Raw genomic sequence first — 18,243 nt, forward strand, 5'->3', positions numbered from 1 at the left:
AGAAGTAGGCCAAGAAAGAAGGAAAGCAAAAGGCAACAGTGATAGGGGGAGATATGCCCAATTAAATGCAAAATTCCAGAGGTTAGCCAGAAGAGAGAAGGAATTATTTTTAAACAAGCAATGCGCGGAAGTGGAAGAAGACAATAGAATAGGAAGGACAAGAGACCTCTTCCAGAAAATTAGAAACATTGGAGGTAAATTCCAGGCCAAAATGGGTATGATCAAAAACAAAGATGGCAAGGACCTAACAGAAAAAGAAGAGATCAAGAAAAGGTGGCAAGAATATACAGAAGACCTGTATAGGAAGGATAACAATATCGGGGATAGCTTTGACGGTGTGGTCAGTGAGCTAGAGGCAGACATCCTGAAGAGTGAGGTTGAGTGGGCCTTAAGAAGCATTGCTAATAACAAGGCAGCAGGAGACGATGGCATCCCAGCTGAACTGTTCAAAATCTTGCAAGAGGATGCTGTCAAGGTAATGCATGCTATATGCCAGCAAATTTGAAAAACACAAGAATGGCCATCAGATTGGAAAAAATCAACTTATATCCCCATACCAAAAAAGGGAAACAATAAAGAATGTTCAAACTATCGAACAGTGGCACTCATTTCACATGCCAGTAAGGTAATGCTCAAGATCCTGCAAGGTAGACTTCAGCAGTTCATGGAGCGAGAATTGCCAGATGTACAAGCTGGGTTTAGAAAAGGCAGAGGAACTCGGGACCAAATTGCCAATATCCGCTGGATAATGGAAAAAGCCAGGGAGTTTCAGAAAAACATCTATTTCTGTTTTATTGACTATTCTAAAGCCTTTGACTGTGTGGACCATAACAAATTGTGGCAAGTTCTTAGCGGTATGGGAATACCAAGTCATCTTGTCTGCCTCCTGAGGAATCTGTATAACAACCAAGTAGCAACAGTAAGAACAGACCACGGAACAACAGACTGGTTTAAGATTGGGAAAGGAGTACGGCAGGGCTGTATACTCTCACCCTACCTATTCAACTTGTATGCAGAACACATCATGCGACAAGCTGGGCTTGAGGAATCCAAGGCTGGAGTTAAAATCTCTGGAAGAAACATTAACAATCTCAGATATGCAGATGATACCACTTTGATGGCTGAAAGCGAAGAGGAACTGAGGAGCCTTATGATGAAGGTGAAAGAAGAAAGTGCAAAAGCTGGCTTGCAGCTAAACCTCAAAAAAACCAAGATTATGGCAACCAGCTTGATTGATAACTGGCAAATAGAGGGAGAAAATGTAGAAGCAGTGAAAGACTTTGTATTCCTAGGTGCAAAGATTACTGCAGATGCTGACTGCAGTCAGGAAATCAGAAGACGCTTAATCCTTGGGAGAAGAGCAATGACAAATCTCGATAAAATAGTTAAGAGCAGAGACATCACAGTGACAACAAAGGCCCGCATAGTTAAAGCAATGGTGTTCCCTGTAGTAACATATGGCTGCGAGAGCTGGACCATAAGGAAGGCTGAGCGAAGGAAGATCGATGCTTTTGAACTGTGGTGTTGGAGGAAAATTCTGAGAGTGCCTTGGACTGCAAGAAGATCAAACCAGTCCATCCTCCAGGAAATAAAGCCAGACTGCTCATCTGAGGGAACGATATTAAAGGCAAAACTGAAATACTTTGGCCACATAATGAGAAGACAGGACACCCTGGAGAAGATGCTGATGCTAGGGAGAGTGGAGGGCAAAAGGAAGAGGGGCCGACCAAGGGCAAGATGGATGGATGATATTCTAGAGGTGTTGGACTCATCCCTGGGGGAGCTGTGGGTGTTGACGACCGACAGGAAGCTCTGGCGTGGGCTGGTCCATGAAGTCACGAAGAGTCGGAAGCGACTAAACGAATAAACAACAACAATCCCTATCCTATTGAAGGGCTATGTAATTCATAATCACACACTCACACATAACAATAACAACAACAACAACAATTATCCCAGTGAAGGGCTATATGATTCATAATAACAAGCTAGGAGTTGTTGTTTTGGGAACGATTAGCAAAATTTTATCAGTATGTAGACAAAGTGCTGTGTTTGTGGACAGATGATATTGTTGGCTTGAGATGCTTCTTACCAGCTTGGATGAATCTACCACCTGTGACCTCCCTGGAAAGTTCCAAAATGTGCTGCTGATACACACTGCATCTGTAATCTTTGATCTTTAATTCCGTGAACTGCCTGGAGTCACCCTGTGTGAGTTGGGCGGCCATATAAATTTGCTAAATAAACAAACAAACAAATAAATAAATCCCACCTGGATCCTTGTGGAAGACAAACCCAGTGGTCACTTTATAACAATTGCCTGTTAATTTCTGTACTCCTTTTAGAATGTAGATTTTGAACTACGAAGTATTATTGGGATTGGGACCAATTTAAAAGATCACTTCTACTCCTATGAATCTACCCAAGCTTTGAGATCAAACTTGGGAATAAGGCAACTTCCAAAGTTAAGAAGCATTCAATTGGTTCTTGACTTAGTCAGAGTAAACCCATTGCCTATCAGACTGGTGGGAATAAGAGGCAGGAATCTGAGTTATCTTCCCCCTACAAAAGCACATGGGTCTTCTTTGGTGTTCATCTTTATGTTGTCTTAAAAAAACCATTTTTTTCCATTTAATATTTTGCTGACTTTCTGCACAAGGTGATATGTCAGCTCTTGTTAGCTATCTATTCTTCCAAGAATGTGATGCGCTTAACCTTGATTGGATTTTTAATATTATATATTTTTGTGGTTTGAATCCAGAGTTAATCAAATTTAAATTAATGGGCACTGAGCCAGTCATGAGTAATTTATATTTCATCAATGGCAATGGGTTTACTCTAAGTATGACTAAGTCAAGAACCAATTGAATGCTTTGTAACATTTGCAAGTTGCCTTAAAGATATTTAAAGAAGAACTATAGTAAATCAGTCCAACAACCTAAGAGACGGCTTTATACATGGACTTCACCAGATGGACAACACCGAAATCAGATTGACTACATCCTTTGCAGCCAAAGGTGGCAGACATCTATACAGTCGGTAAAAACAAGACCTGGAGCTGGCTGTAGTTCCGATCACGAACTTCTTCTTGCACAATTTAGGATCAGACTAAAGAGATTAGGGAAGACCCACAGATCAGCTAGATATGAGCTCACTAATATTCCTAAGGAATATGCAGTGGAGGTGAAGAACAGATTTAAGGGACTGGACTTAGTAGATAGGGTCCTGGAAGAACTCTGGACAGAAGTTCGCAACATTGTTCAGGAGGCAGCAATAAAATACATCCCAAAGAAAGAGAAAACCAAGAAGGCAATATGGCTGTCTGCTGAGACACTAGAAGTAGCCCAAGAAAGAAGGAAAGCAAAAGGCAACAGTGATAGGGGGAGATATGCCCAATTAAATGCAAAATTCCAGAGGTTAGCCAGAAGAGAGAAGGAATTATTTTTAAACAAGCAATGTGCAGAAGTGGAAGAAGACAATAGAATAGGAAGGACAAGAGACCTCTTCCAGAAAATTAGAAACATTGGAGGTAAATTCCAGGCCAAAATGGGTATGATCAAAAACAAAGATGGCAAGGACCTAACAGAAGAAGAAGAGATCAAGAAAAGGTGGCAAGAATATACAGAAGACCTGTATAGGAAGGATAACAATATCGGGGATAGCTTTGACGGTGTGGTCAGTGAGCTAGAGGCAGACATCCTGAAGAGTGAGGTTGAGTGGGCCTTAAGAAGCATTGCTAATAACAAGGCAGCAGGAGACGATGGCATCCCAGCTGAACTGTTCAAAATCTTGCAAGAGGATGCTGTCAAGGTAATGCATGCTATATGCCAGCAAATTTGAAAAACACAAGAATGGCCATCAGATTGGAAAAAATCAACTTATATCCCCATACCAAAAAAGGGAAACAATAAAGAATGTTCAAACTATCGAACAGTGGCACTCATTTCACATGCCAGTAAGGTAATGCTCAAGATCCTGCAAGGTAGACTTCAGCAATTCATGGAGCAAGAATTGCCAGATGTACAAGCTGGGTTTAGAAAAGGCAGAGGAACTCGGGACCAAATTGCCAATATCCGCTGGATAATGGAAAAAGCCAAGGAGTTTCAGAAAAACATCTATTTCTGTTTTATTGACTATTCTAAAGCCTTTGACTGTGTGGACCACAACAAATTGTGGCAAGTTCTTAGTGGTATATACCAAGTCATCTTGTCTGCCTCCTGAAGAATCTGTATAACGACCAAGTAGCAACAGTAAGAACGGACCATGGAACAATGGACTGGTTTAATATTGGGAAAGGAGTACGGCAGGGCTGTATACTCTCACCCTACCTATTCAACTTGTATGCAGAACACATCATGCGACATGCTGGGCTTGAGGAATCCAAGGCTGGAGTTAAAATCTCTGGAAGAAACATTAACAATCTCAGATATGCAGATGATACCACTTTGATGGCTGAAAGTGAAGAGGAACTGAGGAGCCTTATGATGAAGGTGAAAGAAGAAAGTGCAAAAGCTGGCTTGCAGCTAAACCTCAAAAAAAGCAAGATTATAGCAACCAGCTTGATTGATAACTGGCAAATAGAGGGAGAAAATGTAGAAGCAGTGAAAGACTTTGTATTTCTAGGTGCGAAGATTACTGCAGATGCTGACTGCACCCAGGAAATCAGAAGACGCTTAATCCTTGGGAGAAGAGCAATGACAAATCTCGATAAAATAGTTAAGAGCAGAGACATCACAGTGACAACAAAGGTCCACATCGTTAAAGCAATGGTGTTCCCCGTAGTAACATATGGCTGCGAGAGCTGGACCATAAGGAAGGCTGAGAGAAGGAAGATCGATGCTTTTGAACTGTGGTGCTGGAGGAAAATTCTGAGAGTGCCTTGGACTGCAAGAAGATCAAACCAGTCCATCCTCCAGGAAATAAAGCCAGACTGCTCACTTGAGGGAATGATATTAAAGGCAAAACTGAAATATTTTGGCCACATAATGAGAAGACAGGACACCCTGGAGAAGATGCTGATGCTGGGGAGAGTGGAGGGCAAAAGGAAGAGGGGCCGACCAAGGGCAAGGTGGATGGATGATATTCTAGAGGTGACGGACTCGTCCCTGGGGGATCTGGGGGTGTTGACGACCGACAGGAAGCTCTGGCGTGGGCTGGTCCATGAAGTCACGAAGAGTCGGAAGCGACTAAACGAATAAACAACAATAGTAAATCAGAGTGTTCCACTAAGTCCACTGTGATATGTTTGAGGGGAAAAAGAACAGCAGAATTAAGAGTATATTTGAATACTTTGTTAAGTCAATGCCTGTTTGCTGGAGCTTAGAACATTAATCACATCATCAAAATAGTTAATGAATCAAGTAATTGACTTCAATTTGGAAACCTGAACAGGGAGCTGTCTACTTGCTGCCCTAGGCTAGGGACGTTGCTGAAAGAATTTTAACTCTAACTTCTGTAATATATTTGCAAGAAATCTCTATCTCAAAAACTATTTTCCAAAGCCACTTTAAATGCTCTAAATGTCTGGGGGACAACCACTGCAAAAGACTAAGACATCTATCCTCTGAAAAATAGTAGGTTGATTCCCAGCCTCCGTACTATCATTGGAGCAATATCTGGCCAGATGTTCCTGAGTACAGCTCCTAGCATCAATCATCATGGGCCATGCTGGCTCAGAGCACCTGGAAATGGAAAGTCAGAAGAATTGGAGGGCCATATGTGATACAGTCAGGTGCAGTGAGGCAGTGACCTCAGACAAAATGCCTGGGGATGGTGCCAGTATACGGGAGGACATAAATTATATGTGCCACTCACTTTGCCCTGTGTCTTCTAACTAGCCAGATGTCCTAAGTCCTGGAAGGCAACTTGAAGCTTCCAGCTGTTTTTTAAAATCATCATCATCATCATCATCATCATCATCATCATCATCATCATCATACCACTGACTATTTTAATTATTCTTGGCAGCCTATAATGCACAATAAAAATTATCATTAACTTCCATTAAAATAACTCATTATCATCAGAAGATAAAACAGTAGCTTTAAAAGTCCTGGGAAAATGAATATGGCTTAAACCCTCTCCTAAGTTGCAGTAAATAGGAAGCTTGCTTCAGTGGCAGCTTCTATCATATATGGTTCCACCATGGTGAAAACTCTGTTGGTTGTTGATGTCAAATGTGTGCATGATGAGACCAGTGGGCCCTGGATGACTTCACAGTGCAGGACTGATTCTCTGGAATGAGCAGTTCTGTAAATAGCTTGGCTCATCTCTTATACTGTGATGGACAGTATTATGGACAGTAGGACTTATACACTATTGAGAACACTTTGAACTAGGTCCAGAAGGCAACTGGAACCTGTAAAATTATTTCCACATGGGGTAGGGAACTCAGGATCCTTCCTGAAAGGCCATTCTTATCATTTGTATTGCTGCATTCTGGGCCAACGGCAATTTCTTGACTGTCTTTAAGGACCACCTCATAAATAGCACATTGTAATAGTCCAGTGTATGAGACACTAAGGCCTACTGATAGGACATGCGAGGATTTTAATTCTCATTAACTCCAGTTAGCTTGGCAATGAGAGTTCTAGTTGTAGGGCACAGACTTCCTATCTCTGCTCTTGGGTATGGCAGAGGATGCCTCTCTATTGACAGCAGACAGTGCTGAAGTGAGATAGATGTAAGTCCCAATCAAATTAGGTTTGAAATACATAATATAGGAAAGGCATCATTTGGCACAGCCAAATATCAAAGGTTGAACTGCAGTAAAGGAAAATAGGCAATTGTTTTGAGTCTGTCTGGTCATGTATGCTCTGGCTATTTTAAAAATATTATAAAGAATCTATATTCTTAACATTTTAAGATAGCACAACTACTAACTTTGGATGTGAAACTGGAAAGGAGATTTCATTCAAGAATTAGCCCATCTCTGATCTGTAAGGGTTCAATATGGGAAATAATGAGGAGCAAAATCTTGGAGTACATTTTAACTGGTGTTAAATGGCCTGTGTTTCTGCAGTGTTGCTTTAAAGGAGGGGATTGGTCAGTGACTCACAGAGTTGGCAATCTGAATTACAGAATCACAAGCACTTCTACAGATTTACTTCCCCCAGATGTTTCAAGGACTCATCAGAAATTAAGGGGTCTTTCATTCTCTTTAATTGTTTTTTGCATCATCTTTCTTGGCTCAAAGAGAGATTAATTACTCTTTTCTCGTATTTTTAAATGTTTCTTTCCTTAATGATAAGTTTGACTGACAGAACTTTGATTAAAAAAGAGTTTTATTTTCATGAAGCATCCAAGATCAGCCAGGACCAGCCTTTTTAATCAGGGTTTCCATGCCTAAGGGAGAGAAGCTCTGGCTTGAATCCGACTTGAAATTTGATCAGCACAGATTTGGAATGTAGAACTTAATATAGGGATACAAAAAGTCAAGGTTGAACTGGTAGCCATAAAGTGATAGGAGAATAGAATTAGTGGTGAAAGGAAGCAGATACTGTAAGATGTGAAGTGTTCGATAAGCAGTGTGAAGGAACCAATGTCCCAAAGCTTTAGTTATGGTCCTTGATTGCATATTCTAAGACACAGCCTCTTGAACTGAACTTGATTCCTGGTTATTATAGTAACATATTCCTATTGGGATTTTTGGCAGCAATAAGGAAGTAATTTGCTGTTGCTTTCCTCTGGGATGTTTCTTCAACTTCCTAGTCAAGCTGATAGCTCTAGATTTCCCTGGCGCTCATCCATCCAAGATCTAAACATTGGCCAATCTGGTGGTGACCATGAGCTATGAAAAATTATGAAGTTTAAGGAGGGTAAATAGGAAATAGCTTTAATTAGCCATATTTCCTTCTCTTTTTGCTTATCTCACATCTGTAATTTCCTTCACTTACTATTTCTTATTCTTTGTTCGTGGCATACAATTACTTACTCCAAAAGGAATAGTGAGATGGGTATTTTAAATATGTATGTGGCAAGTTCCTGCATTTGTGAATGTAAAAAGCATGGGTAAAACACTTCTGTATGATTGCCAAAAAAACTATACAGACATATCCATGATATTACCAGTAGTGGAGCTCATCTCCAATAAGACTGAGTATGAGAGATCTGTAGCCAATGGTTTTGATTGCAGGACATGTTAATCAAATGAACCATGCTCTGGTGAATTAACTTAGTAACTTGGACTCACGTAACATAAAATAAACAGTTAGCTTAGTTTCGAGCTAAGTCCCAAATGGATCAACCTGAACTTAGCTTCGTATGTGATATAAATAGGCTGACCATATTTCCTTGAGACAAAAATGGGACATTGGGATGGCAAAATGGGACGTGGTTAAAAACGGGACATTGGGATGGCAAAACGGGGCAGGGCTGGATCGGCAGGTAGGAACGTCTCTGGTTTTCTCAGGCTGGGAATCTTCGGATTCCTTCGTTTGCAAGAGGCAAGGCTGGACTGGAGAGTCTAGTGGATGGTTGTCCCCGACAAGCCGTTCCTCCTCTGGCCATGCTTTTACATTCTTTTCTTCCTGCCCTTTCAAGGCAGGAGCCAATCGGCTCACCCTCTGATCACCGCCTATCAGCTGATCCTGTTTTTTTTTTCTTTTTAGGTTTCCCACCAGGTTGAACTCTGTGGCTTTTTTCCTGCTGTTTCTGCTGAGCTCCCCCTCCTTCCACCCAAAGTCAGACTGCATTCTGACAGGTTCACCGGAACTTTCACATTTTTAAGTAAGGTTTTTAAGAAAATGGGACAAAATGGACATTTATATTAAAAGGACAGGACGGTCTGGAAATGTTAAAAAAATGGGACTGTCCCATTCAAAACAGGACGTATGGTCAGCCTAGATATAAACCCTGCCAATAGGATCTCCCTCCATGAGAGAAGTATCAGCAAGGTTTGCAGCAGAGGATAACCTTATTTTATTTAACCTAAGGTGGCAAAAACAAACCTATAACCAACAAACCCACACCATAATCTACTAAGGTCTAAGCATGTTGATTGGTGTGGGAACAGTGAATCTCTTTGAGGAACAGAGAAATGGAATGAAAGAAAATGCAGTAGAGCTGACTGGCATTGCAGATCCAAATTATAGTAGTAATCAGTCTTATCTGTCCCAGTAAATAGTAACAAATTTCAATATTGGGGTGCATGATCCTCCTGGTTTTAAATTTTTAAACCTCTTCCCAGTGTTTATATTACTATTCCAAATTAATAAACAAAAATAGGTTTCTGTGTTGATGAGCATGTAGCATAAAAGCTCTTGTGGGTATATTGACTAGCTGTAAACTGAGAAATGCTCGTTTATAATTTTAATGACTTTTCCAGAAAAAGTGCAGAATCACTGCAGGTCTGTTAGCATGTCTGTTTAAGCATTCTGCTTCCCATAGATAAATGGCATCTGAGCTGAGGTTCTGTCTCTTAGTGTGGGCTGCAGATGAGCCTGCAAAATTCTGTTGTTGCGATGCATTTTTGCATCTCTGTCTATGGTACTAATATGATTCCTTGCACTGTCTCTATGCCTAATGAAGAAACCTATATTTTATAATAATGGACTCATCCACAAAAATTCTTCTCTGAACTCTACATAGCATGGAAATGGCATCCTGTTTTTTTTTTTTTAAGTGAGACATTTGCCAGGCTGTTTGAAAGCTGAAACTTTGCACAGACAGGAAACTTTTTCCATAATTGCAATCTATCCCATTCTTTCAAAAAACTCTAAGTGTCCAGCTGGCCTTGGAATTGCTCCCCCCGCCATCCCTGCCTTGCCACCCTGCTGTGACTGCACTACGGTAGTGATATACAGCTGTTTCCTGCAGAAAATATGTAAACGGTCTAGACATGCAATAATGAGCTGTGGCCAACCAGGGTTTCCCAGTGGATGCCCCCAGGTGTTTGGGGGACATTGTAAGAAAGTGAATTGCAGAAATTCATGACCAATGGTTTCTCAGTCTCTATTTCTTCCAACAGAAACACAATCCAAGTGGCACTGTGCTGCAAATTCTTTCACAGTTAAGAAAGTGTTGGGGGAAGATATAAAAAGTAGAAGAGGTCCTGCCATATTCTCCTTCTCCTTCTCCTTCTCCCTCTTTTTAGCTAGCCTTGGGATTTACTTGGAAGGTGCTGATTATATATATATATATATATATATATATATATATATATATATATATATAGCTGCCCATCTCACAAAACATGACTTCAACATGAGCAGTTGCTGCAGAATCAAGAGTTCAAGCAAACGCCTCCTTCCTCACACGAACAGTTCACCCCATGTGATAGATCACTCTTGGTGAAACAGAACTCCAGTTTGGGAGTTGGCAGGAATAGCTACCCACTCGCTCATTAAAAAGCAGAGGAGTAAAGGGTTAATCCAGTAGTGTGCCTAGGACAGAGTGCCAGGGAAAAAGAGAATACCTGATAGCTGAGACATAGAGAGAGAAACAGAAAACGTTAGAGCGAAAGAGGCTCCCTTGGAACAATCTACTACTGGAAAACGATCTTTGGGGGGGGGGGGAAGAAACTTTTGAGTTCACTGAGTTTATTTATTTATTTATTTATTTATCAATCAATCTATCTATCTATTTATCTAATTTGTCCCCGCCCATCTCCTCCCATCGGGGGACTTTCCTTGAATTCAAGGGGATCTTAAGGAAATGATGAACTAATGAGGTGGCTACATTGCCTATAACATTGAATATCCTCTCTTAGACTTTTAATAATATTGATTTGTTTTTGAACTGTGGGATGTTTTTAATATTGTTAATTTCATGGGTTTTTTTATATTGTACGCTACCAAGAGTCACATCTTGTGAGATGGGTGGCTATATAAATATGATGAAATAAATAAATAAATACATTTCTTTAAGGACCACAGTGCCATTTTTAATGGTTGTACCCCGGCTATCTTTTTAAGAGCTTTGCATATCTACCTGCAAACCACTAACAATCCTGCTATAAAATGTTATCCTAAACAGTCATTAAACTCTTCATGTTCTCCCCTCTGTCTTCTGCTGGGCTGGAAAGGCTGCATTAATTGCAAACCATCCATAATTTCAGATGTAGCTACACTGAAGTGCAGGTAACATTCTGTGGTGGAGTCACACTTCCAGCCAGAGCCCGGGAATTGCTGTGTAACAAAAGTATAAGGTCCATAGCCTCTAACTCTGAGATCTTTAAAACAAGACTTGAGTTCTTTTAATATTACAACAAGATAGCTGCACCCTGTCCTGGATAATCCTTAGCATCTCCTCCTGTTTCTCTCCCTCTATTCTGATAGGCATTCTGCATTCTTTGGCTACAAGATGTAGAACTTACTGAATTTTTATTTTTTTAAAAAAAATTGTCTCCCTTTCCTATCTGCCTTAGTGGAAGAGAACCTCTCTACTTGTCTCTTAAGGACAGAAATGCAACCTGGGGCAGTGCCCAGTTGTACCCATGTGCATGAGGGCAAGGCTTTGGTATCCAGAGAATACCAAATACTTAAAATGCTTAAAAGAAAGAATTTCAGCAAGTGCAGTTGATCTTGCAGACTATGCCAATCAACATTCCTTTTTCTACAAAATTAGAAGCCCCTCCTTGTATCAGACACCCTGAATAAGTTGCTGTCACTTTTCAGATTTCATGTCCTTCTAACCATATGAATCTCCTCATTTGTAGGCACGTAAGGACATTAGTCATAAAGTATGGAAAATATTCTATGAACTTATAGTACCAAGGAATTACTTACATTGCTTATAAAATTAATTAGTAATTTATGGTGCAGTATTACTCAGAAGGAAACCCCTCTGAACTCAGAGGGACTCACAAGTAAATGGGTATTGGATTATAAATATTAATACAACACAGTGTGGCTCAGCCTACTGGGGGAATGAAGCTATTATGGCTTAGTACAATGGGTGGAGTCAGCCATTGGCCATAGTTTCACAATATACTAGATTAGGCTAAAATAGGGTTGGGTTGTTTGTGGATCAGCATGTTGTGGGAACCCAGCCATTGTGGTAGGAAGTTGTGTGAACTATGCCATCATATTAATCTGTAATATTGTTTATCTATTTAGACATAGCATGTTATATGAATAATGCCATTGTATTTTGTTAACCCAGATTTAACGTGTTGTGTGACTCTAGGGGATACTGGATATTTGGTACAAAAACCCTAAATGGCCACTAAATAGAGCAGACTCTAGCTGTAGCCATCTAGTGGTCATCTGGAGTTTTGGAGCTCAGATCTGACAGCTCTATGTGAGTCTATATGGGACATTTTACCTGGTCAATGTATACGGGATTTCTGCATTTATTCCACAAACACACATAAACACAAACTATTTCAGTTTTGATTATTACCGGCTTTGGGGGGAGGGGGAAGAGAGAGGAAAGATAATTGAAAAAATAGTTTCTACCTACACCAACCTTATATCTAAGGACTTTGCTAAGATCTACCTATATCTTATATCAGTATATTGGGTACATTCTTGTTCTCAAATTATGGTGTTTGATCACCTTCTGAATCTGGCTGCTGGACCTCACAAGGATTTCCCAGCAAGAAAAGCAGCATGAACACCGAACTGTTATGCCATACGATTCAAAAGAAAAAAACCTTCTGAATAGATTTCCTCCATAGTTATCTGCCTTTTATGTGGAAAAATAATACATAAACCCTGTCCTTTGGTAGACTTCTTCTCTGTCAGTTGCGAACTGACCATACCACAAAGATATAGTTACTGAATCCTGAAAAGAATTCCCTGAACCTCAGATTAAAGTTATAGGGATTTGCTGAGGGCCAGCCTTCCTCACCATACAAGTTCTCAAAGCTGTGCTGATTTCAACTCTTAGAATCCACAGCAATAGCAGTGCTAGCTAGGAATTTGAGTTGTTGAAGACCAACATCTGGAAGACACCTGGGATGAAGAAGATTGCTCAAGGCAGTGAGAATGATTACTGTACCAAACACAATTTACATGGCTAAAGTATGCCTCCTCTACTCATTTTTAATCTGGATTCATCTATTGTATGAAGTTGTTTAATCTGAATGGATTACAAACCTTTTGTTGTTGCTGTTGATACAGAATTGTGTGTAACTCCCTTCAGTTCAGCCTGTACATCTGCTTTTCTGGTCATGTTTATTATCACAAGCTCTATTTTAAGCTTGGCTTTTGTCAAAACAAAGGACAGCTTGGCATAAGTACAGGCTGTGCTTTATTCATGTAGGTTGTTTGAGATCAGGATTAATATTATGTTAACTACAACCTTTCTCCCTTTGCAAATGAGAAAGAGGCAGAAAGAGAGTGAGATGGTTGCTAACTATTCATAGTTTGATAAGAATAAAATTAGGCACAATCTTTCTGGAGCTACTGCAGAAGCCACAGAACTGTAGGTGGAAGGCAATGATGCAGGATTCAGATAAAGAAAAGAAGATTTTCAATCAAAGTTGAGAAGTTGTACAACAGTTTTTGTTTTTGTAACAAGAAGTCCTCTCACCCAGCAGAGTCCAGAAGATCTTGCTGATTTCATCAAAATGACAACAGAGTTGCAGTGTCACAGTATGAGTTCAACCTATTTTAGGCAAGCATGCCACATCATAGAAAACGGATGGGACTTGTGTTGTGATGCTGCTTTCATCAGTCTAATTACCCCATCCCCTAGAATGATATCATAGTAATTTCTGAGGTCTTTGGAAAGGCAAATAATACAGTAATAGTTTTGAAAGTCCAGCCCCAGGTGCAAAAAAACCCAATTTGGACTTATTGCACAAAACATGGTTTGTGAATTAAGTTATTGAATATGTAGAATCTCCAGCAACATGACATGAGGTCTGGCTCCATCTACCTCAGCCCCATTCTTACTTTATGACCATTGGCTCTGTGATTTTTGAAAGTCCAACTTTGTATAGCTGTAGCTGGACTATACAATTCACATGTGTCTTACACTATTTTGTCTGGATCACTCAGAATATCGTTAACTATTGTGAGTGTTGCTGGTCAGAGTTTGCCAACTCTTGTTTCTCTTTCAATTGTTGGCATGCTGCATAAGCAAACGTTCTCAGCTGGCCACACTTGGCATTACTGCAATGCAATTAAGTAGTAATCCTGCACTGGCAAGAGTGTGGCAACTGTTCTACCCAGCATGCCTTGTGGAGCAATTTTGTTTTTATAAATAGAATGAGCAGAATTAGGAAATGGTTGAGAAGAGTTCACATGGTGCTTTCTGGAAGAGTTTGTTGAAGTCTGGGGCAGTGGTGGTAGAGATTGCAGAACGAATCGTATTTCTTAACTTCACACTTCTAAAATAAATATTACAGTTTCATAAGGCCAGTGGGCTTCAGACAGTCATCTGGCCAGCTCTAAGGATGCTCCAGAAATGTGTATTGAGAGAGAATCAGAAATGCCAGGCTGGAAGATAGACTGCCTAATACTGAATGGTCATCTATTGTGAAACCATGGTAGTGCATTCTTTTCCTCCAATATCTCACAGATGAAAATAGGACCAAATCTATAACTTCTCAATTTTTTTTAAAAAAATATTTTACTAGGCTTTCATACAGCTGCCATGTCTGTGAGCAGTTTATAAGTCCCTAAGACAAAAATAAGATTAAAAACAAAATAGAACAATATAACAGCATAAACCAAATAGCTATATAACTTCCCAAGCACCAAGGAGCAATCATAATTCATATATACCAACATCCTCTAAGAGAGGCAGAATGGATTGGGTTCACACCTCAGACTTAGAAAGAATTTTTTCAAATTGTTTATTTGTTATTAGATTTATACCCAGCCTTTTCTGTAGGAACTCAAGCAGGCTTATGTGGGAATCTCTCTTCATTCTGGGTGGACTTGAACCACTGTTTTTCCACCACATTTTATGCAGTTTAGACACAGAATCAGAAGTGATCTTTCTGCAAAAGAAACCTTATTTTTCATTTCCCACTTCTATTCTTATTTTGAAAGTATATGAAGAAGCAAGGCCTTATTGAGGTTCATAGTTTCCTTATAAATATTTCAAATACCTTTGTGCAAATATACCATGCAGGCAAACTCTGACTGGATTAGCTAAGGAGCTTTGCGCAGTGATTTGGAATTTCAAGGGAGGAAAACTGATACGAAATTGTCAATTTGGTCAACTTTATAGTATAATTTGATCCTCCACATATAATGAGCTGTAAGCTGGGCAATAACCCCAGGATCAGGTGAAAAGAAAGCTTTCACTAGGGAAAAAGTGGTGATGCTGTTCATTGGGCCAGGATTCAATATCTTAGGAAATGGAGTGAGAAATGGAAAAGTGGTCAGTTCTATCAAGGTGGGATGAAGCTGTTCATTTCAAACTATGTTTTGTCAAATTACTTTCAAAATAATTCTCCATTTTCCTTTTAAGATATAAACACAGATATGGACATGGATGCCCATTCTGTATTATTGGCCTGACCATTGTAATTTTTTCCCCTCCAGAATCGTTAAGTGTGGTCCCAACCACCCAAAGCTTCCCCATTTCTATATTAGTTTTAGACAAGAGGCCCACCTTCAGCTCACAGGAGCTAGGCAGGCAGGGATTTTCATCATTAACCATAACATGAAGGGCAGTGAGCTAGATTTTTCCTTTTCCCCCAGTCATCCTGATGAAAATTGCTCCTCCACTCCCTTGTCTGTTGTTTACTTTTATTCCCTAGGATCCTGAGTCATTACTTGCATTCCCAGGATTGGACCCAGAGTAGATGGTAATTGAAAATGAAACCCAAGCCAGAGAAGAATTTTGGAAGAAGACAAATTCTTCAACTTGCATCATTGGTGAGTGCTGAAAGTCACCAGACTTGGTGTTTTTAGCCAAGGAATCATGGTACTTTGTACCACCTTTTCCTGAGGTTGTGTGATGTAAATTTCTTTGTCCCAAGCAGGGGCAACAACCTCTAATGAGGGACAAGAAAATACCCACTGGAATATCATCTGGTTGTGTGATAAATTAAACTCAGCTGAGTGATATTACTCAACAGGGGAATGCTGTTTTTATAAACACAATTTATTCTTCTGATTTTATTTTTTCAAAGTGTCATGTTATTCTATCTTAAATTTAGATTTCTTCCATTGCTAATTCATGTAGTTTTAGCCAAGCGTTACAGAAAGCACCTTTTCTTCTCTCTGGGATGAACATTACAAAATCCATCAAATGTCTTTCCAAGGCAGATCACAGATAAATCACATACCTCATTAGCAGGTGCATGATTACTTTTTTTTCTCAGCTTTGGGTTATTATTTTTTTCTCTCAGTTGCTTGAGGCCAGAAACAGAAAAAACAATCTGGAGGCCAAACACTTGCAGTTAAGCTGACAATAACCCTAATATGTGGAGTGAATTAAAAGAAAGTTGGGATGCTCCTAGTGGCATTATTGTTTTATTTAAGGCACAGATGATTGAGTTTCAGTTGATCTTGGCCTTCTCATTGACCCGAGGCAGTAAATTCTTCCTCCCTCTACCCTCAACTTCTTCCTTTTGCTGTTCAAATAGTTTGTCAGCAAATTATCCAGTTAATAAAGTGCCAGTGATGACAGTTTTTCACAATGAAGTGGGACTTAATTGTGAGCCTGATCAATCTGCAAGCAAAACAAACAGAGAAAGAGAGGGGGAGTGGAATGAAAGGGGAGAGGAAGGGAAAGTGCTCAGAAGGGTAAAGGGAAATTGATTAATGAATTCTAAGAACCTTTAGAAGATACAATGCTTAAAGACAAACCAACAGTTTAATTATATACTGTATGGAATTTTTAAAAATAGAATGAAGGTGAGCATTAGTTACATGCCTGAAATGTGGAACAAAAAATTGGACTATCCAGTCTTGGAAAATCAGTTGGCGTTGGGTTTAAGAAATCTAAAGCATACTTCTTACGATGTAAGAATAAAGATAATCCATCAGGAAATATTATTTCATGTCTATTGGACCCCTCAAAGAATGTGGAACGTCAGATTTGTGTGTGTGTGTGCTGGCATTTAAAGAAATTTTAGGGCTCCTTACATCATTTGGTCTTGTCCAACCATAGTGATGGATAGATCCACCATAACACAAGACATTCTCAAAATTGGTCTACCTCTGCCTTCTACATCCTGGTGCTTCTCAAGTATGTGGAACTCAACCCCCATAATTACTAGCTAAACTAGTGAGATAATCCATCAGAAATATTTTAAAGTGCTATATGAACAATGGTCTTGTTTCCTTTGTTCACTTCCATAGTGGTCCATTCTTTGAGTTTCCTGTATTCTCTCATCATTTCTCCATTTGTTGTGGTTTTGCAGCATTGATAGGGACGCGGTGGCGCTGCGGGTTAAACCGCTGAGCTGTCGATCGGAAGGTCGGCGGTTCGAAACCGCATGGCGGGGTGAGCTCCCGTCGCTAGTCCCAGCTCCTGCTCACCTAGCAGTTCGAAAACATGCAAATGTGAGTAGATTAATAGGTACCGCTTCGGCGGGAAGGTAACGGCGTTCCGTGTAGTCATGCCGGCCACATGACCACGGAAGTGTCTACGGACAACGCCGGCTCTAACGGCTTAGAAACGGAGATGAGCACCGCCCCCTAGAGTCGGACATGACTGGACTTTACGTCAAGGGAAACCTTTACCTTTACCTGCAGCACTGATAAAACATTTTAATTCATCTGCATATTAGCCACTTAGTAACTGCAAAATAAAAAGAGGTTCACCAGGGATGGGGGAATAAATAAATAATTCACCTTAATTAGGAGGACAAGGTCACTAAATTCTTTCGAGTTTTCAATTGTTCTTATACTTCAGTTTTAATTACTTCTGAAACCATTACAATGAACAATCAGATGGCAAAAGCCTTCCTTTTGACACCTCCCTAAGTCTGCTGGAATCTAAAAGGCCTGGAGAAAGTTTGGGAGTGGATAGTTTAGTGACAACGTCTTGCCATAAACAGAATGGTTCAGATTTTCTCGGGCAATGCTAACAAAAACTCTAGTCCAAACTCCTGGAGAGCTGCTACTAATCAGTTTCTGAGGTCACACCTATCATGATTTGTCCTAACTGGTTTGCTAGACATACCACAATAGCCTGATTCACATAGAACAACAAGCCATGTATCATGGTTTATAAATCATAATGGCTGAGTTCACACAAGACCGTGCTAAACCAGTATGGATAACTGTGCCACAGACAGCATCCACTTTTCCTTTCTTGTGGTCTGTGTCTTCCCTCTGATGGCTACCGCTACTGTAAATAAGATGAGGTATCTTTCCATGTTGATGGCAC

This window comes from Candoia aspera, chromosome 9, assembly GCF_035149785.1.
Source record: "Candoia aspera isolate rCanAsp1 chromosome 9, rCanAsp1.hap2, whole genome shotgun sequence".
Classification (NCBI taxonomy): Eukaryota; Metazoa; Chordata; class Lepidosauria; order Squamata; family Boidae; genus Candoia; species Candoia aspera.